Raw genomic sequence first — 21,908 nt, forward strand, 5'->3', positions numbered from 1 at the left:
CAGTATTTGAATCCACAGCCAGTTCTGACCTTCCACTCTATTTCAATGGAAGGGGGAAAGATAAATTTATGCTTAGGCTGAGTTCAGAAATCATTGAACATTCAGTAAGGACCAGAGAGCTCCTGCTTTAGCAGCCTAGGGTACAAGACTGATTGGCGCATTAGGTGGATTCAAACTGTTGAAGATGCATATAAAAAAAAAGTTCTCAATACAGTCCATCAAACTGAAACAACCATCCCCTTCAGGAGCAGTAAGCAATATGCAATTTTATCAAAGGCTTGAATTATCTCTGTCCAAAGTTCTAGAATAACTTTAAGCAACTAGCAGGGATGCCCTTAGTGGCCATTTACTCAATTGTACTCTCTCTTCATAACACAAAACCATTAAGAAAACAATACAGATAAGTGATAGCAGTATCATCCATACACCCATGGATCATAAAAGCAAACCATACTCCTAGAAGCACGTTACCCAACATCACTAAAATATACAAGTGGTGCCCCATGACTCCAGCTGTCCCATGTATGCAGACACTTCTATCATCTCACCTTGAATATCTTCTAAGTGCCAAGGCAAGAATTCAAACACCAGTATAGCATAAATCTACAGCAGCCTAAATTTAAAAGGGAAACTTCCATGACATCCTGAGGGAAAACTGTGGCTACATTATCAGAAATATGGTGTTTGTATCCGACATCTTACATTATATATTAGATTGTTAGGATGTGGCTGATAGAGCAGTTCTAAGGTCAGACTGCTGACTGGGGTTTAGATCACAAATTCTTGGTGGAGGGACTACTTTTTCTATGGATGTACGATACTTTAAACTATATAGGTCTTGTTCATGAGTGGACTTTGGGATACTTCTATGGCAGATGCATGTTTCCAGTGGAAGACACAGCAGTCAAACAAGCGAGCAAGCCTGACAAAGGAATTAAATGTTTTCAGAAAAAATAATTGACCCCAAAAGCATCACCAGAGACGATCAAGCAGAAGATGAAAGGAAGTTTGGTTATGAAGAGAAAATCTTCAGAAGGCTTTTGAAAACACAAATGAGTAGAGGAGACTATTTGGAGTTGACTAGAATATTTTTAGTAAGCAAATTAGTTCAATCCCTACAATTCTCTGTGCATCCAACATTCTAGGAAATTTCACATTAACAGTTAAGAACAGGCATGCATTTTCTCCCTCATTGAGGCATTTTTCCTCTTCTATTTTCAGTGCACTCTGGGGTGCTCAGATAACCCAACTCTGCCACTCAGTCCCAGCAGGAGACTATTTAATAAGAATCATTTCAAGATAAAATTTTTCTACAAAGGTGGAAATCATGCAATACCCTACAGTCCTTTTCAAAAGAAACAGCATCAGAGAAGTTAGACGTGGAAAAACCCTTTCTGCTCATTTTAGCTCCTTTCTTATTACTGTGGGATACAAGACTCCAGACTATCTGCCCAAAACACGAGTGACAGAGGTACAGGTGTGATGTATGATTATGGTGATCACTGAGACTCATCTAGAGACCCCCAAATTTCATTATTCTGTTCTACATCATTGCCACTGACCCTGTAATATTCTTACACATACTCAGATCTTTCTGAGGGTGGTTTCAACTTATTTTGTTTGCTAAAGGGCCACAACAAGGGCTGGCGCCTGTGCAAGAGCCATTACATTTGCCTTCCTGCACCTCTTGATGGTTATAGTAAGGGTAAGTAACAGAGGAATCTGCTTTGTCTGCACCAGTTTAACAGGAAATCCTCTCTACTGGCATATCCTCATGTGTCTAAACATACTTATCTCTTATCTGACGCAAGAGTTCAGCTTATTGCTGGTTCCTGAGAAGTCCCCAGGTTGAGGGCAGTGGCTTGCTCTGGCAGAATCAGATGGTTTAATTTTGCTTAGCTGCAGGCAATGGTAGTTTTATGTGACTTCTCCAGCTGACTGAGTTAGCATTTTCAGGCTTCAGATCCTGCTTTGAACGGAACCAGAAATGGAACCATGTCAGACAGTTTTCATTTTATTCTGTACCATGGAGAATTGTCCTTGTTCATTTAAGACAAAAAGTTGTGAGGCTTTTAGCAGAGAAAAAATATTTTTTTTTTGTCACAACCAAACCTTTTTGAGCTGGTTTTGATACATTTGTATATGTATAGAGAGCCTCAAGAATTGTCTCTTAACATTGACTTTTTATTGTTATTTCTTCAAAACTACTAAATAACAAATAAAAAAAATTAGACTATTCAACTTATCTTTATTTATTTTTAAATGCTTTTTTGAATTAATGCATTCTTGGGGGAGGATTTAGCTCTGCAAACCCAGCATATTCCAAGGAAATTTTGTCCCATAGGAAAGTTTTTATTGACTTGCATCCGGTAATTGTTCTGTTTTTCACTTCGAGAAGAGCTTAGTTTGATCAGCTCAGCTTTCCTATTCTGGTCTACATTTATTTCCAGCAGGAAGACATATCTGTCAACAACAGAGTTTTCTGCTGGTAATTGGATATCTAATCCAACACAGAATTTTGTTTTCTTACTCTAACCTGTTGCAAGAATGGAAAAAGAGTATTTCGGACAAATTAGAGGTATTAATATGTGACAGAAGAAACAGGACAACACACAGTGATCAATATGATCCTAGTGAAGCCATTTAATCAAAGTTCATAACACGTTTTTATATCTTACTTAGCTGAAGCAAGCCATGGTGTTACAAGTTGATTCCACAATTCTCCTTTAGCAACAAATAATCATTAGTTACATACATTATTATACTTTCCCATGAGAAACAGCTACGTGAGTATTCTGGTCTACAAATTGATAGACTACCAAATAACAAGTCAAGGACTACCCAGGAAAGCTTCCAGTGAGAAAGGAGTGGAGTACAAGGCAGAACAACAACTCTCTAATGTTGCAAAGAGAAACCTTGAAGACAGCGTGTCATCTACAGCAGCTGCTTCTTCTGCAAAGTTAGCTTTAATTCTGGTGCAAAAGCTGTGAGGCCTTATGCTAATGTGCCTTTATTTCATTTAGCATAAGCTGCTCAGTGCTTGGGGTGCTCATTAAATGACCTCTGGTTCGTAACCACCCATCAAATATGAATGCATTTCACATGCTAGGCATTGTTGAATTGCTATGGCAATTATCTCCATGGAGATTTCTAGAATATCGGTTCCTGGGTACAAGGGTAAATGTTTCCCCTATTGATCAGAGACTCATCTGGAGACCCCCAAATTTGTTGGCAATATGTGTATCGTAAGGGGCACTGGGTTTCAAGGGAAGTAGAATTAGCTTGGATGCAATTTCGATTCTACATTCCTGAATTGTTGTAGGAACTGTTGAAAGTTCACTTTAATTTGCTTTCACAGTTTTCATTCAGTATGAACATTTCAATTATTCCATTTACTTTAGTCCAAAGAAGATTACAAGAAATGGAGTGGCTCAGAATTTCTGCAGCTGTTAGTACAAATACAAAAAAAAAAAAATATTGAAGAGCAAGAAAGTATAGAGTGTCTTATAGGCTTTCAAAATGTAATTTGCAGACACCTGGCATTCCAAGGACTCCTCCTGAGGGATCCATGAAAGACTACTAAGCAAATCAACCTTATTGTTAGCGGGCTTAAATTGACTACAGGGACCACACATCTAATAGAAAACCAGCTCAACAAATAGCTGAGATCCTCTGCACAGAATAGATTTGCAGCTAAGTATGTGAGTAGTGTGTGTCTAATTTCTACAAATGATGTTTTATTTCACAAAGATCAGTCAAGGAAGGAGCAAGGTCCCATCACAGCAGTGTGGGAACAAGCCAGCTCCAATTCTATTTTTGCTACTGCCACTAAGCTATTGTCTCACTCAGGGCATGTTGCTGCCCTTCTCTGTGCCTCTGTCCCTTCCCTTCCCAGCCTCTCTGAGTCTTGCCTCTCAGAATATAATTTCTCCAGGCCAAAGGCTGCATCTTATCATATATTTATATAAGACTGAACACAACAGAGCCTCACTTCTGGTTAGAATCTTAACTACTTGAATGTTTCTGTCATCTTTCCTATCATAACAATTCTATCCATTTGTCTTGCTTAAAAATGAAACAATTCTTGATTGCAATTATTTTACACATGCAAGTACCATTCTCTTTTTTTTTTTTTACTTTTTTTTTCCCCCCTGCCTCTCCAATTTTGCTTCTCTGCCAGGAATCCATCCAGCCCAGGAATTCTGTGATTTTTATGGACTCCAAGAAATGAACTAGCATGTTTCCTTACATGCTTTCATTCTGTTTGCTTTTGGAGAGGTGTGGGTTTTTTTTTTTTCATTATTAAAAAAGGAGACGGCAATAAAGCTATCTGACTGGAGACTGCCTTGCAGCAGGACAAAATACCCTGCCCATTTCAGAGCATCACTATTATGACTTGGGAAAGCCCCATCTCTGGAGCTCTCCTCTGTGGGTTGTTGCAGTGGGTAATGCTCTCAGACTGTGCTACGTTGTGCAGTTTGTATACAAACTGTGCAAGAAAACAATGAGCATTACCACTAATGAATTAATTACCATTTCCCTCTTTCAGCACAAACTATATTTAACAGCTGTAAAGACAAAACAGCTGTATCGAAGGACGAATGACACCATAGTTCAGAAAGGACTCAGTCCCTGAATACATCAGTCAAAACCTTCAGATTTTTAAAGACCTTAAATATCCATGTTCACACTCAGGAGTACTACAATAAACTGCTTCAATTCTCTATGGCTCATAGCAGACTGAGCTCACTGTGAAATTACTCTTTCTGGGAAGCCTCTCCCTTGTTTACTGCAATGTCTTGTTTTCTGGAAGAGACTGTAGGATTGTTCTGGCTCTTGTGAATGTGACCTCAGATGTCTTTGTTACTGTTTCTATCACCAGGAAGATTTAGGAGCATGGTCAAGGGACCACAAAGAAACGTCCACAGTCAGTGTGAAATGTTCACCTGGCATCTGTGTGACACAATGAAGTTACTCCTTGAATTGAAGTGCCCAGATGGAAATGGGTAATAATACTTCACTGCACAATAACACATCTCACAGGAAAAAGGTATCTTGTTGAAATACTGAAAGTAAACGCACATGGGGCTTCGCTGCGGACCATGAAAAAGATCCAGAAAATCTCAAGCAAATTTGCAAGCAAGGATCAGTTCTTTTTCTTGACAGGAATTCAGTTTGGAACTGCTACTTGTTTTACATGGAAGTATAATTTATATCCTTAAAATAAGATGCTATTGGCCAAAGGAATTGATTGAATGAATCACTTTGATTTGGCAAGTTCAGTCATGACCACTTCAGTCATTCACTAACAGCGAATGTTCAGCAACCTCAAGGGCCAGCTTAGGAAATCTTCACATCATGGACTGGGGAGGAATAGCTCTCCAGTGCAACCACAGATGGAATATTTCACAGTGGCTTTCTCATTTGGCAACATCTCATTGGACTCTTAAGACTTTCCAGTGCTTAAGGAAGAATTCTTTGCAGTTATTTCCCCATGCAGCTTTGCTTACTTTCCTGAAGAAGGGACCAGAAGAAATGGCTACCCTGCCCTTCTCTGCTTGCCTCTGAAAAAGCAGTGTTTTTTTTTTTCCAAGCGTCTTCCCATGTTTCTGGACTGAGGCCTTGGTTAGGTGATCATTAATACCAGACCTCTGCACTGCTGATCTGCCACAAGTACACACCTGATGTGGATCAGACAGCAACACATGATCATGTTTCTGGTGAAGAAGCTGGAGCACAGAACACAGTGTTTACCCTAGTTTTCCACTTCCTAGAAGAGGAAAGTAAATTTCTGGTAGAGTAAAAATGTTGGAGCAGTAGCTGCAGAAGATGCCTCATCTACGAGTAAAACTTCTGGTCCAAAATAAACTTGCCATTAATTTTTAATATGTTTGAACAGGCAAATTTTCTTACTTTGGATCAGTGCTCTGTGTGATGAGATTCTGTGTCATGACTTTTCTGATCCAAGACAAGGAGCCCTTAAGCTGGATTTATGGTATTGTTGAATCATGACCTCAGGGGTTTGTAGGAAAAATGAACTACAGCCAAGTGCCAAAGATTTTAAGGCAATTTACAAGTGGAATCTTGGCCATACTGAATTCAACAGCAAAACTCTGCATTCTTTTTTGGGACAAAACCACTTGACTGCTGAAACATGAACTTTCTGTAGGAACACAGGGATTAAGTTCAATGCGGATTGAATTACTGGCTTGAGTCTCCAAGGAGAGAAATGTTCATTCTCTCAGAATGATGGAGAGCACATCCCATGCTTGCTCTTGATCCCATGCAAGATCTTGAGCATCCTAAACTTTTTTGCACATACTTTCCTCACTGACAAAGCCACTCTGATGTATTTCTGCCCCACTATTCTTTTGGAGATGTTTAGGTTTCCTGTACCTCTCATAAGTGTTCTTCCAGGCAGCGACTAAGTAGTCTGAGCCATATAAAAGCCCTTCCTCTTGTCTCTCCCTTAGATCCTTTTTCTAGACATTTTGAAAAGCCCAAGATGCATTCTACTGCATAATGGAAATATTTTGGAAGAGGAAAAGTGATATGGCTTACATATAACTGCTGCATGCAGAAAGCACCTCCATTCAGATCCAATCAAAGCTTCAAAGAATATTGACATCCTTAACAAATTTTCTATTGCCAAATTTTCAGAACTACTAAACCAGCTGAGTTACTTTTTAATGTTACTTTGATTAAAATATGAATTTTCTTTCAACTACTAAATGATCTTAGCTAGAAAATGTTTTGCATCAGTAGAGTGTACTGGTTGACTCAAAGACAAGATAATTACAGAATACAATGCAGAAAACCTTTGCCTACTCGAAGGAGAATGCTACAAAAGGGAAAAGAAAAAGAATAGGCATTATCTCTTTTTAAATTAAACTGCTTGTTACAGGGGATGGTACTTTATTCAACATGAAACAGTGCTTAGATGAAATGAGGAAGGAAAAGAGAAAGGAAGACTGAGAAGACACTAGGAGAAAAAGAAGAAAAAAACATACAAAACAAAATTAAAAAGTTGAAGGAGAGAATGCTTTTCTTTTTCTGCATTCTTCAAAGGGGTTCAGGTGGACTATGGAGACTCTGAGAGATACAAGAAGGAGGAGAACAGAACTGAATTGTGTTCTATGCTCTGCTGGTCTAAGGCAATTCCTTCTACAGTTGCAGCAACTAAATCAGAGCTGGGCTCTGATTTACACCAAGAAAAGGAAGTTCTTAAGCAAAATTTCTATGCAGCTACCACAGGCTCCCACGTAATTGTGCTTGGGAACAAGTCAAAACCAACGCTACAGCCTGAACAGCTTTGCTTTCAACTCAGAATATCTTCATTTCAAAAACAAGCTTTAAACATTAGCCTGATAAACTTCTGCTCTGTGTTGATTCCTTCCAGATTATGTGGATGTTAATTATGTAAATAAATTTATCATGGATGCAATTAACTACATGAATTACACATGGTCATGAATATAGATGCGTGTCATGCCAAAGACAATGGAGAGATATAGCTGAAATTCAGAGCAAGACCTTATGGTCCCATTTTAGTATGTCCAGACAGACGTAAAACCAACCATGTCTTAACTGGTGCCAGTGTTCACATTAGTATGCAGGGTACTGCAGGGATATAACACCTGCCATGTTTACATACTCCCTTCACTTGTCACTGCTTAACATTGCCTAATTAGCAGCTTTCCAGAGTGCCTTTGGGACTTTCTTACATCTGAGCAGTGCCATAGAAAAGTATTGTGTAGTTCTTGTATAGCATCAGAGTATAGCTGAGGAAGCTGAGCACCTTAACCCTCCTTTGACATGTAATTCAAAAAGGACAGGAAAAAAAATATCCTTGTGAAATGGGACCATGATGAGTCTTTTTTTTTTTTTTTAACACAACCCACCAACAGTAAATTAGTATTCAGTGCTCTCTGAAAGAGAAATGCTTTTCTTGTGCTGTACCACTTCAAAAATGGTTCTTCAGAAAGCGTTTCAAAGCATGCAGAGAATAGCTGAATATCTTGAAAGAAAGGAGTGCATTCAAACCAGCACTTGGCTCTTGCAAAGATTTTTAGCATTCTGTGACCCCAGTCCTCCTATTCTACAACTACTATCCAAAAAGAAACATTTTCACCCAACTGGCATCCCCTGTAACAAAATAAGCCGCGGTCTTTGTGAAAGGTAACTTGTAATCTTGAAAAGATTTCAGCCAAACAAACCAGAAAGAGAAATAAGCCTCAATTAGAATTGTTTTTCATTGCTTATATGTGATGTGTCTTGCTGAACTTCCAGCGAGTCTATTGACCCTGGCAGCCACGACAATTTAGTTTCCCAAGACAGCAAGAACCTCAGCAGCAAAGCTTTCCAGCACTGTTCAGCAAGGTTGCAGCTAGATTGTGTATGTCTGTGAGCTGCTGGAGGACAAGGTTCATTCCCCCAATCCACATTGCAACAGCATCCAGACTACATCACCTCTGAATTGGATAACACGCGGTTCAGCTGTAAGAGCTAAAAAGTCCCAGAACCCTTTTCTATACCTCAGAGAAGTACAGAGAATATAGCAAAGGAACAGCAATGTCTGCAGTACTTGGATTCAGATGTCTCATACCATCTTTACAAAACTTACAGAGGTTTTCTATGGTATCAGTTGTCTCCAGAGTGGTTGTGCTTCTCTGACATGAAACCAAGTCCACTCAGCTGATACTTTTACAATCCAAAGAACCTGTTTTATCTGTTTGTTTTTTTTTTCCCACTTGAAATTAGGTTTTGAAACTGCTCTTACAAATGAGCCATATGAACTGATAAGAGTGTAAAAAATAACTCAAGTGCCTTTCAGAGAAATATCCTGACAGTCAGCTGCTGCTGTGGATGAAACAACCGTATTGAGCCTAGAACAGGAAGCACAGAGACCTCTCTACCCCCTTTCTTGTGTCTAAACAGGAAATTACATGAGCCTGGTTTAAGGAACAAGGTGGAGAGCTCCTTGATCCGAGCTCTGCCCAACCCCAGAGATGGTGGAACTGAGTCTGCATTCTTGATTTTCTGCAGCTCAGAGGAGCATGCATGAAACACAAGGACACAACCAGCAATTTGGAACCTTGTCTATGTGCAACAGAAGCAAAAAAATTCAACAAGAAAAGAAAAGCTTGGCTTTAATTCTAAATCAGTGATAAGAAATGAGGGAAACAGTTTTTTACATTTGCCACCTCTATGGTAACTGCATAACAGTGGTGGCTGTATATTTACTCTCTGCTTTTTGCATTGCACAGAAAATATATATCTTTTATATGAACTCCAACATATCTTGGTTTTATTGACTAATCACACCGAAGACCAGAAGATATGCAAAAAATGGAGTGAAATTATCTAACTTCAGAAGTCAGTTTCAGAGCTAGACAGATCAAAACCACCTATTGTAACTAACTAGCTCTTATCAGTGGCAAAAAACTAACTGGAGTGAAGGACTCCCTCCAATGAAGATGTTTAATAACAAACAAGTGTGACAAGTTTTCAGCAAAAGGCTGGAGAACGACAATGTCATCGTGGTAATGGTTATCATTAACCATTTAATGACAATACAGTTCTGAAAATGGTACTGTGAAAGTTTTCTATCACACTCAATGCTGGCAATAACACTGTTGTCTTTGACCATGGTTTATGTGCTTCAGTATGCGCTTCCTATTAAAGAAAGCCTCTCTTTCTCGGTTCCTCTCAAAAACTGTTGCCTGTCTCAGGCTGCTTGTGTCATTTCAAGTCTGTGCTTACACAGAGAAAGGGGCTTTAAGCAACATGAATCTTGGGAGACAAAAGGTGTTCCATCTCTACAGCTTCCCAAGACTGAAGTATAAACATAGCCCAAAAAAACAAAAGCAGAAAGGAGCAAAAACTAATAATGCTAAGAAAAAGACTGAGTTCAAGGCAGATGAATTTGCAAGGGGATTTCCTACTTTTTCTTTCAATTGAAGTATAAGGAAATAGAAAACAATTAACCACTTAATTTACTCACACCTGGAATCCAGCAACACAACCACTGTGGAAACCATTTGAAAGAGATTGTGTAATCTCCTCTTAATTCTTGTAACATCTCTGGAAAACATCACCATGGGCTCTGCTCTGGGTTCAGACACTCACAGAATGGCTGCAGCAGGATAACATAGTAGCTGCCAAGTCCTCTCCAAAATCCCAGGAGTGCTTTATTCAAGATACGAAAGTATAGACTGTAATCATTCTTATGCTTATTGCAAGAGATTTTAAGTATATAATGTCCTTATTTCAAGGAAGCAGTGGCCTCAGCTGGCTCCAGCATTCATAACTCTCACATTTACTAGTGACAGAGAGAAGTAAATGCAATTTTAAGAGATTTTGGGTCAAGTTCATCCACATTTAATGCATCAGGGAATGATGTGGCCCATTTTACGCATCTCAATTTGTTTGACTGTTTAAAAGAGCAAGAGTGTCTGTATCCAAGCAAAGAACAAAACTTATACAGTCAAGGATATAGAATTCATGCATTTGACTGCACTAATGAAAACACAATGGCTTTGTGGCTCTGACCTGACATAAAACAATGAGTTTTTTTCTGTGAATGGCTGCAGCTCACTGTAAAGTGTTACAGTGAAAGGAGTGGGAATGTCAGCATGACTGGGGCACTGCTGAGACCGGATGTTTTCCAGCTTCCTCTTGGCAGTTGGCTTTGTGCTATTTCCTGTTTCCAGTCCCAGACCTTGTCCTGTCTGCCCATGGCTCCATCCTCTTTTCTTTTACCCACCAACACTCTACCTTTCAACTTTCCACCGCAGAGCTTTTTCATACTCTACTGCTACATCCTTTAGTAGCAGCAACCCTTTTCCACCCACCGCCCTACTTCACGTCCCATCCTTCTTCAAATCTGGGGTTTCAACACTGATTTCCCTTCTGATCCCTTCCAACACACATTTCTTTATTTCCTGCACTTATCCATGAAATGTTGGGCCCACCTTGATGTTTTCCTATGCTTGCCTGACTGGTGGAGAGAGCCTGACCAGGTATGTGCCCAGAGCTCAGGCTATATGAAAGATCTAACAAGTCACAGCATATGAAAAAGGACAGGTAAGGGGTCCACACACTAGCTGAAGGATGAGGTTTAGTAAAATGTTTTTGATAAAAATCACAAAATGGATAGCACAACAGTGGAAGTAAGAGCATATTTTGCAGCCAGAAGTCAAGATGTGGAAAAAAGTCTAGTAAATTTAGTTAATGTTGATTCAGCTGATGTCCCCAGGGTGATTTACTATGTCTGCTTTATCCTTTTGCAGTTTCCTCAGGCCGTTGTCTCATATTGGAGTCTTCATTTAAGAAAAAACCACTAACACTAAAAAAAAAAAAAATTCAAACAAGGTTTATCTGTATGTATGTTTTAGTCTATGCTCTGTGTATTGGTCTGCGCTGAGCTTTCCTGGAGGACATGAAGTTCCAGGATCCACTGGTGTGTTTCAGGCACTGGCTGACCACTGGAACCAGGAAAAACAGGCTGGAAATTTTCAGTTGAAATTTTCATTAATGAGCGTTTGGCAGGGTGTTGAGGATTCATTCTTTAAAGTCAGTGATAAATGCCAAGAAAATCTGAATGTCTAGAATGGCCTATTAAGGTGCCTACAATGACCACATCACATGTATGAATGCTAAAAAAACTGATTTAAGCTAATATATATCAGATATTTATCAACAAAAACATTAAGTAGATGCTGTAAATTGTAAGTTAAATGTGCTAATTCCTCTCCTTCTTTATCTCTACAAAGAGATTTCTAAGTTTACAAACATACTATAACGGGACCATACCCAAGACTGAGTATCTATCCAGTGATACATCACGAACTTGGATGAAACACAGAAAACCTTTAAGAGTGCACATAACAGCATTTGTTCATTTAAGATATCAGACCAAGAATTGTATCTGTTTGAAGCACAAGAAGAATGTAGGTCAGGAGAACTTAATTACCCAAGTTGGCATTTGTCCAGGTTACCTGGATTACTACTGCTAAAAAAAAGCAGAATGAGACCATCAGTGAGCACAAGTGATTAGGATCTATGTTTAGCAAAAGCTTTTAAAGATAAAGTTAATTAAGCATCCAGTTCCAACCAACTTTTGGTATGAGTTGCACTCCCATTTCATTAAAATATCCTCTTTATGCTGTGGCATTCAGCTGCTGCTTTCTGGATAGTCACAGCAGTAAACATAATTTATTTTTCCCTAAAGTTTAAATGCAAAAATTTATATGTGACTGAGGTCGTCTGCATAATATAAATTTTAAAAGGTACTAAATGCTAAAAGCTGGCAGCTAGACATCTCTTTTTGTGTTTCGTTTCTGGGGTTTGTGTGGTTTCAGTCGTGCAAGAAACCTCCAGACTGAGCAGGATTAAGGGCTCTCCTTCCTATGAGCCCTAAATTAGTATCTCCAGCTCTAAACCTATTAGAAAGTCATTCAGTTCCCTCAAACCTACTGCAATATGCATTTGTAAAGCATGATGTATTTCCAAATGTAGGTTAAGAGGGTAAACTGGGTAGCAGTCTTTGCACAATGGGTGATTTGGTAGAACATCCTTATGCACAGTTTGTCTCTGTGCTCATGCCAACTCAGGCAGGCTGACCTGCTTTATAATAATCTGTCAGAAGCCAACACTTCTCTTTGCCTTCTGTGCACTTTGCTTTCAAAGAAATAAAAAATAACGAATCTCTCATTCCCAGAACAATAGTTATTACTAAAGGAAACAGAGACAGACTTGGGCATGTTCAGGGTTGAATAATTCCTGACAATTCTCCTTTCTGTGCTGGCGCATCCCTTGCAGACGCATTTGCTGACTCATAAATCCTTCCATGTGGCAGATTTAAAAGACTTTATTATAAATACACTAATAATCTGAGCTGTCGCTACTGCTAGCTCCTAAGCTCGTGCTTGGGGCACTAGTAGTAATGAGTTCTTATATTCCTTTATTTTCCATGAGGGAGAGCTAAACTGAATGGATTTGTTATCGGACATCTGCCCTGTAGGATTCTACAGCTACTTATTCCTACCTCTACTTTCTGAGGAAGGGATGGAGTGCCTTTGTTATTTCGTTTGTGGACAGAAAAAAGCAGCTAATGCTCCCCGCTTTGCATACACGAATTGTGTTATTCAGGAGGAACTTTTCGTAGTTATTGATTCTGGATGGCTGCTATACTCAACACAACGGCCCAGAGAACATATAACTGCAACTTCGCAGCTTGTCAAGCAACAGAGCAGTCATTTTCCCCTGCCTTTTAACATGAGCAATGAGAACAGGACTGAACAAGCTGTTTTGTGCCCTGGAGAGAAACCATGACTTCAGTTCAGGAAAGAGGCTGCGACTGGACCTTTGCCATAAACATGGGAAAAGGAAGTCATGCTAAGCCTCTAGCTAGCAAAAATCCATTACCAACTGTTGTATCCACAAAGCTTTGCTGCCCACCCCTCAGCCTAGAGACTGGAAGAGTAGAACAGCTCCTCTATTCATATTTTTATTCTGTGATACTAATCAAGTGGCTAATTATATATACTCCAGGGTTGACATTGGCAGGAATCACGAAATTAAAACCACTTCCCAACCCCCTCACACTTCTCTTCTGTTCAGTCCCAGAGTATTATTAATCCCCTAGCACCGATTCAGTTTAATTCCATTCTTATAGTCATGGCAAAGGCATGTGCAAATTAGAATTTTGCCCCTAATTTACACATGCACTTGAATTTTGAACACTACATCTTTACAGAACTCCTTGGAAAATTGGTCAAAATTCAATGATAATATTTTGCCACCACAAAGGACTGTTTCTGCAAAACCTCTGCTTTCTTCGAGAACATGTCTTTTTTTCATGCATTGGCATTTAAAAATAGTCCCCCAAACATGAAATATTTTGATGTGGTGAAATTGTTCTGCTTTAGCCTTATGCCCAGGAAATATTTTGGGGTTTTGTACATATAGTACTCACGTGCATTTTCATTCAGAAGGAATAGGATTGATACTATAATTATTGCCAGATTGCTACACCCTCCAAACATTTGCTGTGTTTTATGCTTGAGACAGAGGGGAGGTAATCACTTGTGAACTGTTTCTGTGGGAGGGTCTTCATGCTCCACCAATCATTTCATATGCACTGCAATTCACTCATTACCAGAAATATCATTTGAGAGACCACAGCTGCTCAGACCTAGTACCAAAACAAAAAAGAGATCCTCCCACAGCAGGCACTAAGAAGACTACTGAACTAAACACATTCATAAAACACGACCATATAAGATTGTGTGGTTAAATACTGTACATTCTGATCTTTAAAGCTCAACCAGACAACAACGAGGTAACCTCTCACATCACCTTTACTTTCTTGTACTATTTAGCAATTCCTCACATTGTTCCTATTCACTTTTGGCCATGCTGATCTGCTACTTCCATTTAAAATAAAATAAAAATTTGAAATCTCACTTTTCATTATATCAGGTAAGAAAGAGACAATCAAAGACAGATACAACTGGAAGATCACCAAAACCTCTTTAGAGAGCGGAAAAAGTCTTTTTTTGGCTGAATTTTCCCTATTTCCCATTTCAGCTGCTATTTCCCCTCTCCCGTACAGCTAGTTTCCCTTTCAGCCAAAGGATGCAAGTGCAAATGTGTTGTTCTGTAAGCTGTGCACACCACATCCAGTTGAGTGGAATCTTGGATGGACTTATGGGGACATGTTTCAGCAAATCAGCTGCAATAAACCAGGGAAATTCAGGTTCACACCTATAAAGGTTCTCCAGTTTCTGCCAATTGATCATCTTGTGGTAAACTCTAGGCAGGTAGCAGAAGGGTTAATTGTGTAACCATGGAGCCACTGATAACATCCAATGTGACTCAAAGCAAATAAAGGAGAAGTTTTTCTCAGAAGCAGAGAAAATATTAGCTGTGTAGGAATTCCTTCTGTCCACCAGGGGCAAGGCCGTGAAGGTCAGTGGGCTGGACAGAATTGCTTTTCACATTTCACTTCAGGAAGAGGAAGATTTTTCTGAAGTGCATTCAGCATATAAAGAACAAAATATGATATCTCCCTGACCTAGTCTGCTGCATTGTGAGCAAGCAAAGGAATTCCCCAAATCTCCTGTTTATCACAAAGCTGATGGACCAAGCTTTGTGTAAACATGTTATTTGTGTGAGTAGGATAAGGATAGAAAAATTATAAGTGTGATTGTGCCACTGTAAACAGATATCCAAGATCAGACCAGGCAAGCAGCTAGAGACAAAACCATCACAGTCCGAGAAGCACCAACTAAATTCCTGTCCAGTTTTCCAGCTGAGGCTAGAGGTGTGCATGTAGCTAATGAGTAATTGCTTCTGCAATCAGGTTAGTAACCTTTCAGACCAAGGCATAAGGAATAGATGAGGCAATAACCTCTTAAGCCACTCCAACAAGATTTGACAGAACTCATTTCCTAGGGCGCTAAACTTTTGGCACACAGAAAATACACCAAAGCTTTTCTGGCTATGGTAAGGGAAAGTCTTTCCAAAGACAGCAATGCAAGACCAGCAGTTACAGACCCCACCCCATCCAGATATTCTGGAACTGAAAAGAGCCATTGGACTGGGTGATTTCATTGCAGGGATCCTGCTGATGTGACTGACTGGAAAACAAACACCTGATATTCCCACAGGCTCCAAGACCAGCTGCATTTGCTCAGCCTGGCAAAGCTGGATAACAAAGGGCTCCCAGTACAAAGGGTTCATGATAAAGCTGCTACAGGCCCATCTGCTCAGAAGTGATTTCTGTGATGGAGAAAATAAGAGAGAGGGAGAGGAAGAGAGAAAAGCCCTTAAAGTATGAGCCTTTTGGGCATGAATCCTTTATAGTTTGCGAGTGGGGTTGCCATAGCAATCCTGAGCCTTTCTGAATAAAGGTAGATCTGATGCAACATACAAGTGGACAGTGTTTGTGCCCTCTCTGGAGGTCTGCACATATTCAGAGCAGCCCTCCTTTAGCTGCCTGGGAACCTGCAACATCACCAAGAATTTGCCTGCATCATGAACTTTGGCTAATGATTAGTACAATTAATTAGCACAACTAAAAAGTGCCTTTTAAATTCATGGAGTGGCCTGGTTGGAGAGATTCAGGGCACAGCAATCCTGCAATCTAGACCCTTGCATAGTGAAATCAATGAAAATTTGATGTTACCTTTGGATGGCAGGACTGAATCTTAGATTGGAAGTGGAGCGGGATGGAATACTGAACTGCCCCTTCCTGCCCCACAGGGCTGCTGGCTCAAGCGCACTTGGAATCCCAAAGGAGACCTTTAGCTTCCAGGATGTATAGAGGGTGAACACACAATCCTGCAGGCAGTTTCTCTGGCGTGATACAAAAATGCAAGCCAGCAGATCTGCGCTGTTATAAATGAGAAAACACTCATAGCAACTTTTACTCTACAACTTTAAAATAAACCTTCACAGCAGGGAAAAGAAAGGCACAGGAGGTGGGTGTAAAACCACAGCCATGACATGTCTCCAGGATATTTGTGTTTTGCTTGCATTTCTTGGCTTCTACTTTCATTGTTATTTGTATGGGAACTGAAGCCAACACTTTTGCAAGTCTTTCTGATCACTAGAGAAGGCACCAGGAAGCCTCCAGCTCAGCAGCAAGAAGCTGTATATTAAACCAAAAATAAAAATGGTCAAAGTAGCCAGCTGAACAGAGCTGTGAGACCCGCTGAGCTTAAGAGGAAAGATTTGCAAGGCACTTGGTATAGACCCATTCTTCTCGGGCAGGTTCTTTAGTAACTTAACACCTGACATTTGTTAACACAATCCTGTTTTCTGGCTCAGCGGTTACTCACTCTCTAGGAAAAGCCGAGATGGGGATGCAGGAAGTAGTCAGTTATTATTGCTTTTAAAGAACTTTGCAATGCAGCTGGTTTTGGTACATTAGTCAGTTTGTCTTAGTGGGCCAGGTTGGGAAATACATTGATTTGTTTCTTCTCCAATAGGGTTTTTACATCTGATTTAGTCTGTGTTAAGTGAGGGCTCTCACCTCAGTGCTATTTGGGGAGGCTTTCCAGAGAACACGTTTCTGAAGACATTCTGAGGAACTTCTAGGATTTTAGTGACGTTGCAGCGATAGTAAGATACTGGGTAACACAGCTGCAAGAACCAACTAAGTACGATCTAGAATAATCTCTTTCAGTGTACCAGAAGTATCTTGGAAGTTTGGGTGAGACAAGCAATGGAAAAGAGCAGTCTATATTGGAAGGAAAAAAAATCCAAACACCAAGCCAAAACCAATTTTTTTTTAGAAAGTACATCTTCAGCTTAACCAGTTCCACAGTTCAGGACATTGCACGGTCAACCAGAAAGTTGCATAAGTCAGCATTGTCACCAAGACAAAAACACACGCCAAACTTCCTCTCTGGCCTTCCGCTAGTTACTCAGTCTTTGACCCATCAAAAGTCATGACAGGCCCCAAGGAGTGCAAAATCCACAGCCCTTCTTCAGGATTTGGTACTCAATTTCTATAGAAGCACCAGAAGCTACTTCAGGGACATGAGTGTTAAGGTAGCAAATTATAATTGCTGTGAAAACTCTCAGTGCAGCTGGGATTGGATTTTCTCTTTGTTCATTAAGTATTTAGGCAGTAACATTTTCAGTGAAAATGCCAGAACTTTTCATGGCACTAGGAAGGGGAAAGAGTTCACCTCCATTAGTTAAAAAATTCCAATGATCTTGCTTGAGAAGTCAGCTCACTGTGGCCATTCAGCAGAAGCTGTAAGAGAGCAAGGCCAAGTACTACATCTTCTCCTAATGCTTGAGACAATGTCAATCCTTTATGTGCATTGTAGAATGTTTTCTTCTATTGACTCACATGCATTTTTTATTCTGTTACCATAGAATCTACCCACTTTTGACTCAAAAACCAAATAGTCTGTGTTCCTAAACCTCCATCTACAAAAAAAACCAGATTTTTTTTTTTTTTAAACAGAGGTCTTGTTTAATGTTAACTCTGTTATAGTGGCTTTTTAAGAACCCCCTGGATTCAACATGCTTTCTATTGCTGCATACTCTGGAAGGGCAGTTATTGTGCACATTATAGTGGGTACTGCATTAAACATCTGCTGTGTGAAATCAGCAAACTCTCCAGCAGGGCAAATTGCTGGGTGTTGTTGGGACTGTGCTCAGTGCTGTGGTCATTTACTTGACTGAAAAAAAACAACAAACCCAAAACCACCTTTCATGCAAGCCTTAACAAGGGACTCCTGTGTGTGCCAGCTGTCAGGATGGGAAAAGCACTGTAATTGCAGTGATTAAAAGCTCGTGATGGCAACAGACACGCTTCTCCCCTTAAGGTGGAGTGAAGTTGTCTTACAGTAGCGACACTGTTGCTCTTGTAAAGCTTGCAAGTCACTTGACTTTGCATCAGTTTTGGGGTTTTTTTTAATCCTGCAAAGCTCACCCCTACAGCTGGCACTTAAACATTTCCAATAAGTATTGGGGAACTGAAGCATAAATGCATCTGCTAAACGCTAAGCTGCACTATGGATCTCTGTTTTAAAAAGATCCTACACTTATAGTATTACAATAGTCGTAATTTTGGTACCTAACCAGTGGGGTCAACACATGAGGGCTCTTATTAATTACTACAAACAGTGCCGGAGCAATGGTCTGGGAAGAAGAAATTTCCAATGCATTTTAAAGGACAAAATAAGATTTCAGGGATAAGGATCCAGAATCTCAGGAGAAATTATTGACATCTAAAGCCATGGAATTACAGTTGACTTGAATTGACTATGCCACTGGGCTTTTGCATATGAACCTGCCTCTTTATCCCCTAAAGAGTTGACCCAAACAGTGTGGGTGTGCAGGATATCTGAATATTATCTAGTTTGGGTTTTTTTTTCAGAAAATAGTTTCTGCTCTCCCAAGCATAGAGGAGACCCTGAAGGAAAACAAACAGTGCTGTCCTCTGTCTCTGAATGCCATCTCTCCATGCACATTTCATGCTGGATAAAAATAAACCCTGGGTTAAGTAAGCTTCTTATATTCAAAAAAACTGTTTCAAGTGGACAAAGGAGGAACAACTGAGACACCATAAAAAGGCCTGTAGTTTCAGTGTCTACTTCTTGAAATGCCATCCTGGTATCATTTTATATGTCCAAGAGAGAACCAACTAACATTGACACACTGACTGCAAAGAGCAGAGTAAGCGTGAATACAGAGATGTGTGGAAACAGGGTGTGGCTGTCTAGTTCTCCTTTCCACATTTGTCTCTCAAGATCAGACTAAGTTCCTTTTCAAGACTAACTGGAAACTATGAAAAAATTATTCACAAGGAAAGCAAAATCCTATTCTGCATATCTCAGAAATACATCAGGAAAAGATAGTAAACTTACAAGTTGGTCATGATCTTGGCTGCAGAAGAATCAGCTGTGATCAGGCCATTTCCATAAGTTATAATTTTGAAACTCTCTCACAAATACTGAAGTATTTCTAGAGACACGCTCTTTACTTATTTCTCTTGTAATTGTTCTTGAGTTATAGTTCAAAGGAAAGTTGAGGAACATCAGAAAACGGGTTCTATTGTCCATTTCTGCTAGCCTACCCCAGCTGGCTGTAACATTTCAGGCAAGCTTGTTTGTTTTAACATGCCTCAGCTTTCTCTCAACCCACCCTCTACCCAAATGACTCACCAAAAGAGAAAGTCAGAAGGCTAATCATCTCTCGCAACTGTCCACCCTAAGATTACATTGGAAGATTACAGCTCAAGTCCTGAAAATTGATCTTCGCAAGACTAGAAAATAAAGCATTTCTGTTCTTATTATTACTTTTGCCCTAGAAACCCTTTTGACCACAACCAGAGTTTCTGATGGAATTTCTAAGGTAAAAGCAGGACAGGTAGCTAGCTGACCGAGGGGACTCGTAACCATCCTAGAACAAGCCATTCCCACAACTGAACCAGTGCCTTTTTTATAGGATGCAAATCAGAAGAGGAGAAGCCTGTTGGATGCCTCACCACACACACTTAATCCTAGGCACTACAGCTTGTGAAGGCCACGCTCCACCACTAGCCATGAATAGATCAAATTCTAGAAAGGAGAAGAGTCGGAAATAGTAGCCAGAATTAGATCTACATTCTTTCCAGTTTCTAATGAATGCAATAAGCAAAAGTATCTTGCATTAGCAGATAAGATGTTAAAAATACAGATGTGCAGGAAACAGATACCGTATAGAGGCATAAGAATAAGACAGTGGAAACCTTACTGAACAAAGGATGAACTTACTCAGTGTAGACATTGGTCTCAAAGGACTGCAGAAGGGAATCAATACCCCAAAACTGGGGGTTTACAAGAAAAGAGTTTATGACCTTTCAAGATACTAACTCCTTTGGGGAGCAAGTCTGTGCTAGTAGTACCAATCAAATCTCAAGGCAGATCCATAAACCACTGAGTCCAGGACTCAACAAGTTTCCCAGTGCAACAGTCAAAACTAACAGCCCCTCACCAAACTTAAAGCAAAAAGCAACCCACAATGAATTCACGCAAGAGGTGCTCCCAGACCTCCCTCCCAGCATCATGTGTACTTGGCATCGTTACAGATAGGGTCACAGCTCAAAGGAGTAGGAAGCTAAATGAAAATGAGGTGCATGGATAGAGTTTACATGTACTCTTTTCACAAAACAAATTGCTTCACTGGGTAGAATTGTACCTTCCTACCAAACAACCCTCCTTAGCTTGATTTCAGAGCTATGATTCCACTTTGTGAGTAACTGGCCTCTTGGTCAGACATTAACACAGCTTTCAGAAGAGTTGCAGTATTCCCTGTTCGATACAGAGAGCCCAGCCAACAACACAGACATACTCCTGAATTTATGTGGCTAAATACCTCATACTGTGTCAACAGTGCATGGTAACACTACCCCTTTCTCGTAAGTGCTCAAAAGGCCACAACATGAAGTTGTCAGGAGCCTGATCTGGCTTTAAAATCAGGTGAAAGCTGGATCAGTTCCCTGTTTCACTTTGCTGTGTAACAAGTACCTTTGACAAAACCAAGAGCAGGACAAAAATAGGAACAAGTGAAAAATGGAAGAAACAAGAAGGGCAGGAATACATCAATATGGCACTACCATAAAGTAATTCAAATCATAAAATCACACGACCATGCCTTAGGCAGAATTAGGTATTAATACTGATCATAGGTAGTTGTGGAAAGCCGCTTATGCCCTCAGCCTCAGAAGACTTCAAGCTAGATAACTCTCCACTTAAAAGAGCTACTGAATGCCTTTAGCAAAAATAAGCATCTCCAGCCGTACTTTCTCAACACGACAACGTTTAGAGCATCTTAACATAGTTAAGGAACTTTACATACATAAGATTTTTACATCTCAGCCTGATGCACAAGTTGTGTGTCAGCTCTAAAAGCTCTCAAGTGGGTATTTCAGAGATTTCCACGTTATTTTTGTTTTGCTTTGGGTTTTTGTTAGGGGTTTTATTTTTTGTTGCTGTTTTGGTTTTGTTTGTTTGTTTTTTTAAAGACTCCTCTTCTTCCTAAAAGGAGTTTAATGAGAAATTATCTTGGAAATCCTGGATAAGGACAGTCCTCCTGTGCCTATTCAGTGAGGAGTTACAGGCCAATTCTGCCAGTTAGTTAATACCTGGAGAGGGATTTCTGTTTCCACCATGCACTCCAAGAGTAGGTAATAAGGAATTACAGTTAATTTAACAACATACCTGAATAAGCCAGAAGTAAGCAATGCCAAACTGTCAGGACAGTAGATCTTCTTTGAATATTCTCTACAACTTTCCATGGGGTATTTTGCCAGCATTCCAGAATCCTTTGAAGGAAAGAACAGATATTTTTGTCACTTAAATATCTCTCCATTTAAGCAAAGGATTGAATTGCTCGCCTAC

The sequence above is a fragment of the Phaenicophaeus curvirostris genome, chromosome 14 (genome assembly GCF_032191515.1).
Source record: "Phaenicophaeus curvirostris isolate KB17595 chromosome 14, BPBGC_Pcur_1.0, whole genome shotgun sequence".
Lineage (NCBI taxonomy): Eukaryota > Metazoa > Chordata > Aves > Cuculiformes > Cuculidae > Phaenicophaeus > Phaenicophaeus curvirostris.